We start from the raw sequence: 10,408 nt of genomic DNA on the forward strand, positions 1-10,408 counted from the left end.
ACAGCAAAATAAAAAACCTATACTGAACGAGGCCCATGACGCCCACGATGAAGGCCCATAGCCCATAATAATCCAGTTTCAGAAAAAACATAGTAAAAAGCACTGTACAAGCAAGTTTTATGTAGGAACCATTCACTTCCACCCCTCTAACCACAAGACAACTGCAGAAAGTTCTTCAACTTCACTGTCCAAACTTCACAACTGTGTTTAAAGTCTGACTCCATATATATAATTATATATACTGTATGTATGTATATGTATGTATATATAGTTATTCTCTATCAGTGCTGAAGTAGGCCAGAAAGTCCAGATAGTTCCGCTTGGTTCGTTGTTGGTTTGAATCCCGTCTGCAATTTTCCATACACTTCCATACATACATTCCTCAAAAGAAATTTAAAAAAGACAGAAGTAAGTCAACTATTTCAGGTTTCGGGTGTAACTGACATCACAATCCAATGAAATAACACTGTGCACAAGGAAGAGGACTCAATAGCACGACTCAGACACAAATGGGTGAGGGTTGGGGTAAGCAGTCAAACCAGGCAGATCAATCGGACAGGGAGCAGGCAGAGGCGTAATCAGGGACAAGGTAAGTCAAAAACCGAAAAAAACAAAACACAGACCACGAGGAAGATTGCTGGAACGTTGAGGGACAGGTGAAACTAAATCACCTGCCCCCGCAGGTAATCAGGCTGGCTCCAAACACACGAGGGCAGGAAGTGAAGTGTCTGAAAAGACAGGAGAGGCGGGCACTACAAAATAAAACAGGAAATGCGAGACAAAAAAAAAAGGACAAGACTAACGAAGGGGACGAGGCGTTACACACTGGACGCTGGAAATTAATGATGCCCCGTCAAACCTTTCCTGAACATACATTTTAATCAGCTAGCTTTCCTGACTACTTATGGATCAAAGTTCAAAACCAACCATGTGACATTTTATTTATTTTTTTATTTTTTTTATTTTTTTTTTATAAAAGATTACAATCAATAAATGACAAAAGCAGCATCTTACAAAGGCAATAGCCAATCATGTGTTGACTGACAGCAAAATACAGCAGTCAGCTCACACATTAGCTAACATGCTAAGCTAAAATCCTGGGCCTGAATATGGCCGGCACAGCAGAGCTGTTAGATGGATTGGCCCCAAGATTTAGACGTTAGTGGCCCCCAGGCGAATGAATCCTACTGACTTTGGTGATCCCCTGATGTTTCCTCAAGCGCCGCCATGAGGTTGACATTTTGGATTTGAAGTCAAATGTCTCGACCAACTATTGGATGGATTGCCATGACATTTGGTGCAAGGCAGCCACTCAGGATGCTCCCCTGTCAGTCAACGTATCATGGGGGGGGCAGATGCAAATAGAACATGAGCTTGCAGAGATTCGTCAGGTTTCCAGCCTAGTAGACCCTTAATCTTGTTCTGTAACTGCTGGGAGTGCAGCTCCTGGGCAGGACTGCTAATGAAGACCAAACATCAGTCTTCCATTGGGCATGAGCATACGCTACAAGGGCTAGCATAGTTTCATATCAGGATGCACGTTTCAATAGGAGTGGGGTATCACATATCTGCATAATATAACTAATGTGAAGGGTATTCATAATCAAAACCCACCGCTCATTTATTATCACACAAACACACACACACACACACACACACACACACACACAGAAGGTAGATGTGTAAAACTTGACATATGTAACACAACACCGCTCCAATATCAATAGAGAAAAAAAACCAAAACGCAATCAGATATCAATTTCCACCGCAAAGCGTGAAATTGAATCATATAGATGTAATTATTGTGCCGGATTAAGACACGGCTTGGAAAGAGAACACATGAATAAAAGTGATGGATAACCCAAAAGCAAATTTAAAAGTAGTCTGCGGTTTGATTTGATTTCCGTGCTGTGTTTGTATGACGCGATAGTAGCAGCTGCCTGGAAGGTGAGACATGAATCTTTGAAAAGCTTTGAATTCTTTTCTGCCTCTGTATGAACCTCGCTGCAAGCTTACTGGACTTACTGGACTTACTGGACCCCCCCCACCCCCATCCCCCCCGCCCCATCAACCATCCATTCATCCAGTGTAAACTCTCTCCTTTGCTGTCTCCTTTTTCCCCTCTGTATCACACACACCGAAAGTCAATAAGAGTAGTACAAACATGTCAGAGATTAGCTCTCAACCCAAGTGTATTCCCTGAGCAAATAACTGCACTACTGTGTGTGTGTGTGTGTGTGTGTGTGTGTGTGTGTGTGTGTGTTTGTGTCCACGTGTGTGCACTAGATGGGGAATGTGGGTGTGTTTGGAGAAGCCAGCTCACCATAGTTCCTTCCACAAATACTTTTACCTGTGATAATGCTTTAGTAAAAGGGTAATTACTGACTATGGTGCGTGTGTGTGTGCGTGTTTGTGTGTGTGTGTGTGTGTGTGTGTGTGTGTGTAGAAGCCACGTTTATTCTGCCAATGACTCCTTTTTATTAAGATCCAGCTTTATCTATGAAATGAGACAAATGAAAAAGATGGAACCAGATGTGGTTTCAGTGGCAGTAAAGAGAAGGGAGGTGAATGACCTGGAAAATGATACCGAGATGAAAATATACAGAGGCACCTGCAAACATACTGCAAGAGCCCACTGCATGGTGGGTGTAATATTGAGCCTGATGAACCTGCTGAAGCCAACTGAATTGACCCCCCCCCCCCCCCCCATAAGCTGATATTGATTCACAAGCTAATGTCGAGTGTTTGCTAATGGTATATAATAATTAGCGTTAAGGTTAGCTGTCTGCTAATCAATCCTAATTGAAGTTAGCTGTAATCAATATTTTCTTATATTAACAGTGGATCACATGATGAACCCGTGGAGACTCATCGCTCACTCTGCAGTCCCACTCAGCTCTGTGGAGCGTTTTGAGATCTTTCAGCTCGTTGTTTTGGTTTCAAGTACCGCGACGTCACTGCCGTGAGTTGAGTCTCACGGCTCTCATTGCAGCAGCAAGCTAAACCCCCCCCCCCCAAAAAAACAAACTGCTTTTGCTAAGCGGCAGACGGGTAAAGTTAGCAGTGAGCTTGCGCCGCATTTAGCAGCTATTTAGCAGTAAGTACTGGATTTACATTCAGGTGGTCAACTGTTTGCAAACACGTTAGCCGTATCGACTTTGAAATGCTGATGTTGTGTTTGCAGCTCGTGCCCGCTGCCCCCAAGTGGCCAAAGTAAGTTATTGCAGGTTTAAAGGTGGCTAGGTCACAATCAAATTTGTGTTTACGCAATGTCCAGTGACTGCAATATGGTCAATGTGATGCACATCATGCGACTCTAAGGTCATCTAATATAAACATTGTCAACTACCTTTCGCAGTTACTAGCCTGTGGCTTTTGACCACTAGTAGTGCTATAGGGCAGTGTTTTTATGAGGCAACGTGCTACACATTGCTGCCGCTAGTTTCACACTATTCTGCTGATCAACAGTTGGTGGCGGTAACGTGCGAAGGGAAGCGCCAGCAAAGGCTCCAGACTGCTAGCAACAATGCATGATTTAAAAGGACACACACAACTAATAACTTTTGTTTTGTAAGAATACTCCAAGGAGCACCTTTAATGTTAAAATATTCTGTACATATCAAAAAAAGCGGCTTTTTTATTGTAAAGACTGTCTATTTCAAACACCTTTTCAAGTGATAAAGTGTAATGGCCCTTTGCGCGAGTGCAAGCATAATCATGAAAAAGTACATATTTAATGTTTCGGCGGGCTGCCTATTAATGATTCAAACAGGCCGCAGAAAATTGTGAAACTGCAGCTAAAAGTCTCAGAAGCTGATGAACATGGAAATCTTGGGGTAATATTCAATTGTTTATTTACTTATTATCATTTTATGACATACGCTGATTTGCTTTCTGGTGGAGATTTAACGTGGTACCACTCACATGTCTGTCCATTAAACGTAAGGCTATCACCAGCAGTTAGCTTAGCACAAAGACTGGAAACAGCGGGGAAACAGCTAGCCTGGCTCTGTCCAAAAAAAAAAGAAAAATCCACCCACCAGCACCACATGTAAAAAACGACAATTAACTGTTTCACAGGGGTTTAAATGCCGGACTGTTTCTTGGCGGGGAGCAGTAACTTCCCAAGGCCTCCGGTGGTTGCCTGGCAACCGCTCCCGAGTGCAAAAAGCAAACCAAATTCCCAGGAAGATGAGCAAGGTTATTACCCGAGAGGAAGCTCCAGCCCTGCATAAGCATCAGCAGTGAAACTGAATGACTTCACCGTCTTGCGAGATGTTGATATTGAGTTTTGGTTAATCTGGATCATGCGGGACTCATGATATTTCCCTCCAGTCGCTGCCCTTTTCCCTTTTGCCTCTACATGATCATGAGGCGGAGTCTCTCCCGATAAGCATACATTTTCGCTCATGTTGACACATCGCTGAAAAGTTACATTTTCAACTCACGCAGACGTGTCTTTGCCTCAGTTCGAATTTGGTATCATGGCGCCCGCTCAGATCTTTCCATTTCCATTTCTTATGAATAAGGTCAAAAGGTGGAATTTCTTTGGCTGTAGTAAAAGTAAGTGAGTGTTGGTGGGAGTGCGACCTTAAGTGTGTTTTCTCGCAGCAGAAGGATGAGGCAGAGTGCAGTCCTTAGTGGGTCTGGACGCAGATTAAAGGTGACAGCTCTTTCGAAATCTTTCGCTCTCTCACTGCCTTGGGCTGTCTGTCTGTGCGTTGCGGCAACACCTGCTGCAGGTCAGCCCAAAGGCAACACACACACACACACACACACACACACGCACAGGGGCTCCGTAAATGGGGAGGAAAGCTAGGATCATTCCAGGGGCCCCGGGCTGACGGCTGACAATTTCAGAAACAAAATGATGGTGTGTTAGTCTATTCCTTCTTGGCTAAAGTTATGCAGGTGGCCTGCCCCTCAGCACAGACACCGAATGGTCCGGTCCTACCTCGCTGGGCTCACGAGTCAGGAGCGGTGGAAACTAGCCGGATCGGTGAAACCCAAGTGGCGGACCAGCGGACCAACACTGCCCTTCCTAAAGCTAAACAACGGCAAAACACTCAACAGGAGCTTGTACGACCTTGAAACCTTTTTTTTTAAGCAACTCACAAAGCGGGGCAAATAAATCAGGAAGCCCTCAACATGGCAGGCATGAAGAAAAGCGGGGGTTGGCTGGCTGTGAGTAACTCCTGTAGGAGCAGGCTATGGAACCCCCCCCCCCCAGCTGTGAAGGTGAACATATGTATTAATAAGAGAAGAAAGAAAAAGCATAGCTGAGAAAGAGCATCTGTCTGTTTGCGTCTGATTGTATCGACAGCAGCCTTGTAAAGGTTAGAGTGGCTGAAAGCGGGGAGGAAGAGTGGCAGGAAACATTTAACCAGCGCTGATAAAACACACGGTGGCGTCGCTATCACTCCGCGTTGCCTCACACACACACACACACACACACACACACACACACACACACACACAAAGCTAACAGGCACTATAAATTCAGGTATCTTGACACATTACTCAGCATGTGTATGCACTCACAAAAACAAGCACACACACACACACACACACATGCACAAATGCTTTTAAAGCCCATCTCCTGCCTTGACGTTGAGGTGCCTTTCAGTGTTTATTTAAGTCTGTGATTCTTCTATCTGTATCTCCGCTCTGTCAGGACAATATGACGGCCAGACTTCACTGATAACCAGCCGTATCAGCACCAGAAACAACCCATCACTCTAATGGACCCAACTGTCAGTGTGTGTGTGTGTGTGTGTGTGCGTGTGTGTGTGTGTGTGTGTGTGTGTGTGCGTGTGATGGCCTGATGTGTGTATCCGCTCAGTTCCCCTTTCCAGATGTCTCTGTTCCTGCTGCAGTGGAGTCTAAATCCCACTCATGCGTCGAAAAAACATGCCTCGTCCCCTTTTTATTAAACACAACTACACACAACATCATGGCTGAGATTGAGGAGCTCAGATTTCATAGCCGTATAATTACACTTTTGTTTTCCTTTTCACTACCAGCGCGGTAAATGAAATTCTACCCCGCTCCTGCTAACCACATTACCTGTTGCGGCCGGTTAACAACGTGATGCCATCATAGTCTCTCACCCTCTCTCGTAGCCTCTTTTAATATCAGCATCTCAACAAGCGCCACACGCACAAAGAAAACATTCTTCACGTACTGTTCTAACGCGAACGCACGTGCAAGTAAGTCAAACGTGAGCACGAGAAGAAGTGCATTTTGACAAATTAAACAGGAACTGGTTGCCCCTGTTTCTTACGTAGAGAACTATTTTAAGGAGCGGTTAGTGGACCTCTTTCGGACCCAAATGCTTGTTGGCAGCGTCATAATCTGGAGATCAGGCAAAGGATAAGACTGGTGTTAGTCTATCCCATGAAAAGACCAAAACTAAAAGTCTCTCAATACGTTTGTACTTCCCAGGGCCACACTGAAGTCCTAAATCTTTAAACCAAAAAAAATGGGTCAGAAATATGTAGATTTTTAATAAAGGCTCAATAATGTTCTAAAACAGCTGGGCTCACAATTTCGCAGTTTCGCAGCAGACACTGTTTGTTGTCATCTTGAGGTCAGCGTTGAGGTCTGAGGTATCAGTTTGTGCAGATGTAAGGCCATGATTTCCCCCTGGACATGGGGGGGGGGGGGGGGGGGTGCCCAACATAATACAGGTTACATCTGATATTTATGGCATGTCAGAAACGGCTTTAAAGCTGTCTTGTGTCCTGTGTCTCCTGCTGTGTCGCCTCTGACACTGGAAAGCCAGGCGTCTTCAAAAGAAGGGTTAAGACGAAGAGTCCCAAGGGTCCTTACAGGTTAGTCCTCAAAAAAGGACAGAACCCAGAGAGAAATGAGAGAGGGGTAGAGAAGTAGACGAGGAGCCCCAGGGCTTCACCGTTTGGTAGCCTTTCTTCCGATCAATAAAGCTCATTTCAACCATCGATCTTCCCACTTCCTGCACACACCTGTTGGCCTCTCTGAGGAAGTAATAAATTAAAAAAAGAAAAAGGCACAACTAAATAGACCAAAGGGAAGGAAAGAGGTGGTGGGATGGAGACAGCGTCAATATATCTAACACATATTTTTCGCCCTGAAGTTGCCTAGATCGGTTTTTTTAAAAAAGTCATACATTTTAGAAGTCAGAAATGATCAACTCTTTGTCCTCAACTAGACAGAAATACGAAAGCATGGATAGACTTTCTTAGCAGTTCTTGGTATTGAAATGGACATTGCGTTTTAAGAAGTAGCCAGTACAGTTTGGAGAGAATATGCTGACCATCAAAGGCCAGCTTAGCCCCGGTGACTGTACGCTGCACTCAACAAGTCCTGTCCTCACAGTGAAGCTGCAAGGCTCACACACCCTCCAACTCTGAACAAAAAACCTGGTGATACCTGACTGCAGGCTCACCACAGGAGCCCTTTTTACAAACTTAACCTGCATGTCGACTGGAGGAACCAGGCACTGAATTTACTGTATACTGTATTTACTCTCCCTCCAAAAAGTCCTTGCCCAGGGAGTAGCACTCTGGGATTACACAGGGTCTGTCGGTGGCGGGGTTTGCCAGCGTTTTGCACCTCAGCTCTTTGTGCTAACGCTGATGAACCGCAATGGAGCCGCCGAAAAGATTTCATGATTGGTGGCCCAAAGTTCAGGCTGGACCAGATGATTTTGTCCCCGGGTTGAGCAACTTAAACAGACACAACAACCCCAAAACGGAGCAGCGGGACCACAAAGAATTCAACCGCCACAAGAACGGTAAACCGGTTGATAGCTCACGGTCCTTCTCAGGCGGAGCGGCAGCTAAAGATGCGACGGCTTCAAGGTGCCCTGTGGAACAACGGCATTAGGATTGAATGGCTCTCATTTTGAAGGGTAAAGCAGCCCCCCACATAGCAAAAAGTAAAATGCAGCTTCGCAGCCAGTGGAAGCAGACTTGCTTATTTACATTTTGTCCCCACTGATACGGCAAAAGTGACAGTACATGATGCTACATTTGTCACCTTTGATGAATCAGTTGCCGGCATGTCATAACTCTGATGCCATTTGGCGGACATCTTGATCCGAAATGACTCACGATAGCTGACAAAAGCCCATCCACTTTTTGCACGGGCGGGCGGCCCAGTCGGAGTATCTTGCTGCTAACAAAGCAGCATTTAACCAGACCTGCACTGTGGAATCTGTCAAAACTGAGATTAAATATTAGTTGTCTGCGTGATCGATCGATCAGGGCACATAATTAGTCTGTAATAAGTTGTGTCACGGCGAGCGCACCATGAAGTCTTTCCTTCAGGCCGGGTATGCTGATCTAATGTTTATTTAAGTCATCAATCCGATTTTGGCAGTTTGTAGTGGAGCAACACACACACACACACACGGAGAGTTAGACTGATGACCTGCATGTCTCAGAGAGAGAGAGGAAGAGATGGCAAAATGATTAAGGCTGCAGGATGAATCCCTCACCACCACGTGCACCGTTCGTGCATCAGTCAAGGTGGGATGCAGCTGCAGGAGGTGTTGTGGCATTGAAACGTAACAGCCCAGAGCTACGCAACATGTGCTGCTAAGCTAGTGCGCCATGCCTCTCTCTCTCTCTCTCTCTCGCCTTGTGCTTACACAATATGCTCTTATATTTAAAATAAGTATTTTAAAGAGTATTTGATACATAAAAGAAGGCGAAGTACTTCATTTACCCCTGGGAACTGAATACCTTGGATTTTTGGAGTAGACTGTTTGCTAAATGCTGCACGCACAGGTCGCAGTCTACAATGACGGCGTCGAATTCGTTGTCATTTGTGAAACGATGTCAACAAAAGTCCTCAAGTTCACAAAAGGAGGCTCTCACTCCCAGTCCGTGGCTGCCTATTTCGGTGATTTTATCCGCTGTCGCTAGCTAGCCAATGCTAATGCTAATGCCAATGCTAAAAAGTTAGTTGAAGCTGACTTCTGAGCGTTTCGTTTTTTTCGTCGTCACATGATGGCTACGTACATGATATGATGCTGAAGGATCGAGGCCGAAGCTGCACGTCCTTGGTAACAAGCCGTGACTTCAGGCTCGACTTGGCTTTAACCCAGACTCTTAACGCCTTTTGACTTGGAATGACTCCTCCCCTCCGAGCCCAAGGATAAAAATGTACGTCATAAAAAAGCTACTTTGCATTTTCCTGACGATCGATACACTTTGAATCAAACCAACGGCAGCTAATCCCGTTGGGCGAGCACGTGGGGAAGGTTCGCCACATGAAGGGCTTGTACATGACCTGACCTGAGATTTATTTATGAAATACATAAGCAAAACAATGGGCCTCATGCCAAAAACAGACCGCTTTAAGTATGCCGCTCCCTAGGCTCGGAATCAGTTGCAGAGTCACCTGAATCTTCGGGAGCCGGCCTTGTCGGACGCATTTAAAAGTGACTCGGTGTGGCTTGGAAGCAGGTACATCTGGCTGTGGATGTTTTGAATGTTCTTATAGTTGCAATGTCATTTGTTCTTTGTCTTTGTCTTTTACTCCCGCTTGAATAAAAGTTTCGGCTGAATCCGACTCGGAGCACTCGTGCAAACAAACCTCGCGGGGAAAAAAAGAGAGAGAGAGATTTAATTGAAGGAATTCAATTTGGATAAGAAGGCCCGATGACTTTGTCCCACCGCCGCTACTACCTATTATGAATGTCGCCAGAATGAAAATAATCGGAATAAATTGAGTAGGCCTCGTGATATCTACCACTTTCTGTAGTTACACCCTTACATCACTGTCAGCAAAGATGATTTTTCACATTTGGGGGGGAAATCAACCACGGGAAGCGCTCAGACTGGAGCACACACGAGCCCAAATCAAATCACTGAGATGAGAGTTTTGTATGTTTAGAGGGGCTGCCAGTGTAAACTGTACCCCCCGCCCCCCGCCCCACCGAGCAGGAAGTCTGTGTCCTGGAGAAACAAAGTTTACCACCTCACTGGGCTGGAGAATCCATCATCATTATGACCTCATAACTGTCGCCTTTGGAAAATGTGCAGCCATTTCCCGCCTGTGTGTGTGTGTGTGTGTGTGCTGAAGTGTGATGGTGATGATGGTGTTGGGGGACTCGCACTTGCATCTGCATCACCCGCTGCCCTCACGTCATCGTACATGCGTGAGCACATTTGGCCCTTACGACACTTTGTTACACAAATAACACAAACGCATGCACAGTCACAATCACGCACACCTACACACAACACACCCCTGTCGAGCCTGCGAGGACATTTCATTCTGTTGGGGGGGGGGGCAATTACGGAAAATTTGATGAGAGTGAGAGGCCCGCAGACACAGAGAGACAGAAAACTTGAATCCAAATACAAGCTTTGTGATAGCAGCACAGAAACAGAAGGGTTTCGAGTGTGTGTAAGAATCT

Source organism: Enoplosus armatus, chromosome 17, assembly GCF_043641665.1.
Source record: "Enoplosus armatus isolate fEnoArm2 chromosome 17, fEnoArm2.hap1, whole genome shotgun sequence".
Classification (NCBI taxonomy): domain Eukaryota; kingdom Metazoa; phylum Chordata; class Actinopteri; order Centrarchiformes; family Enoplosidae; genus Enoplosus; species Enoplosus armatus.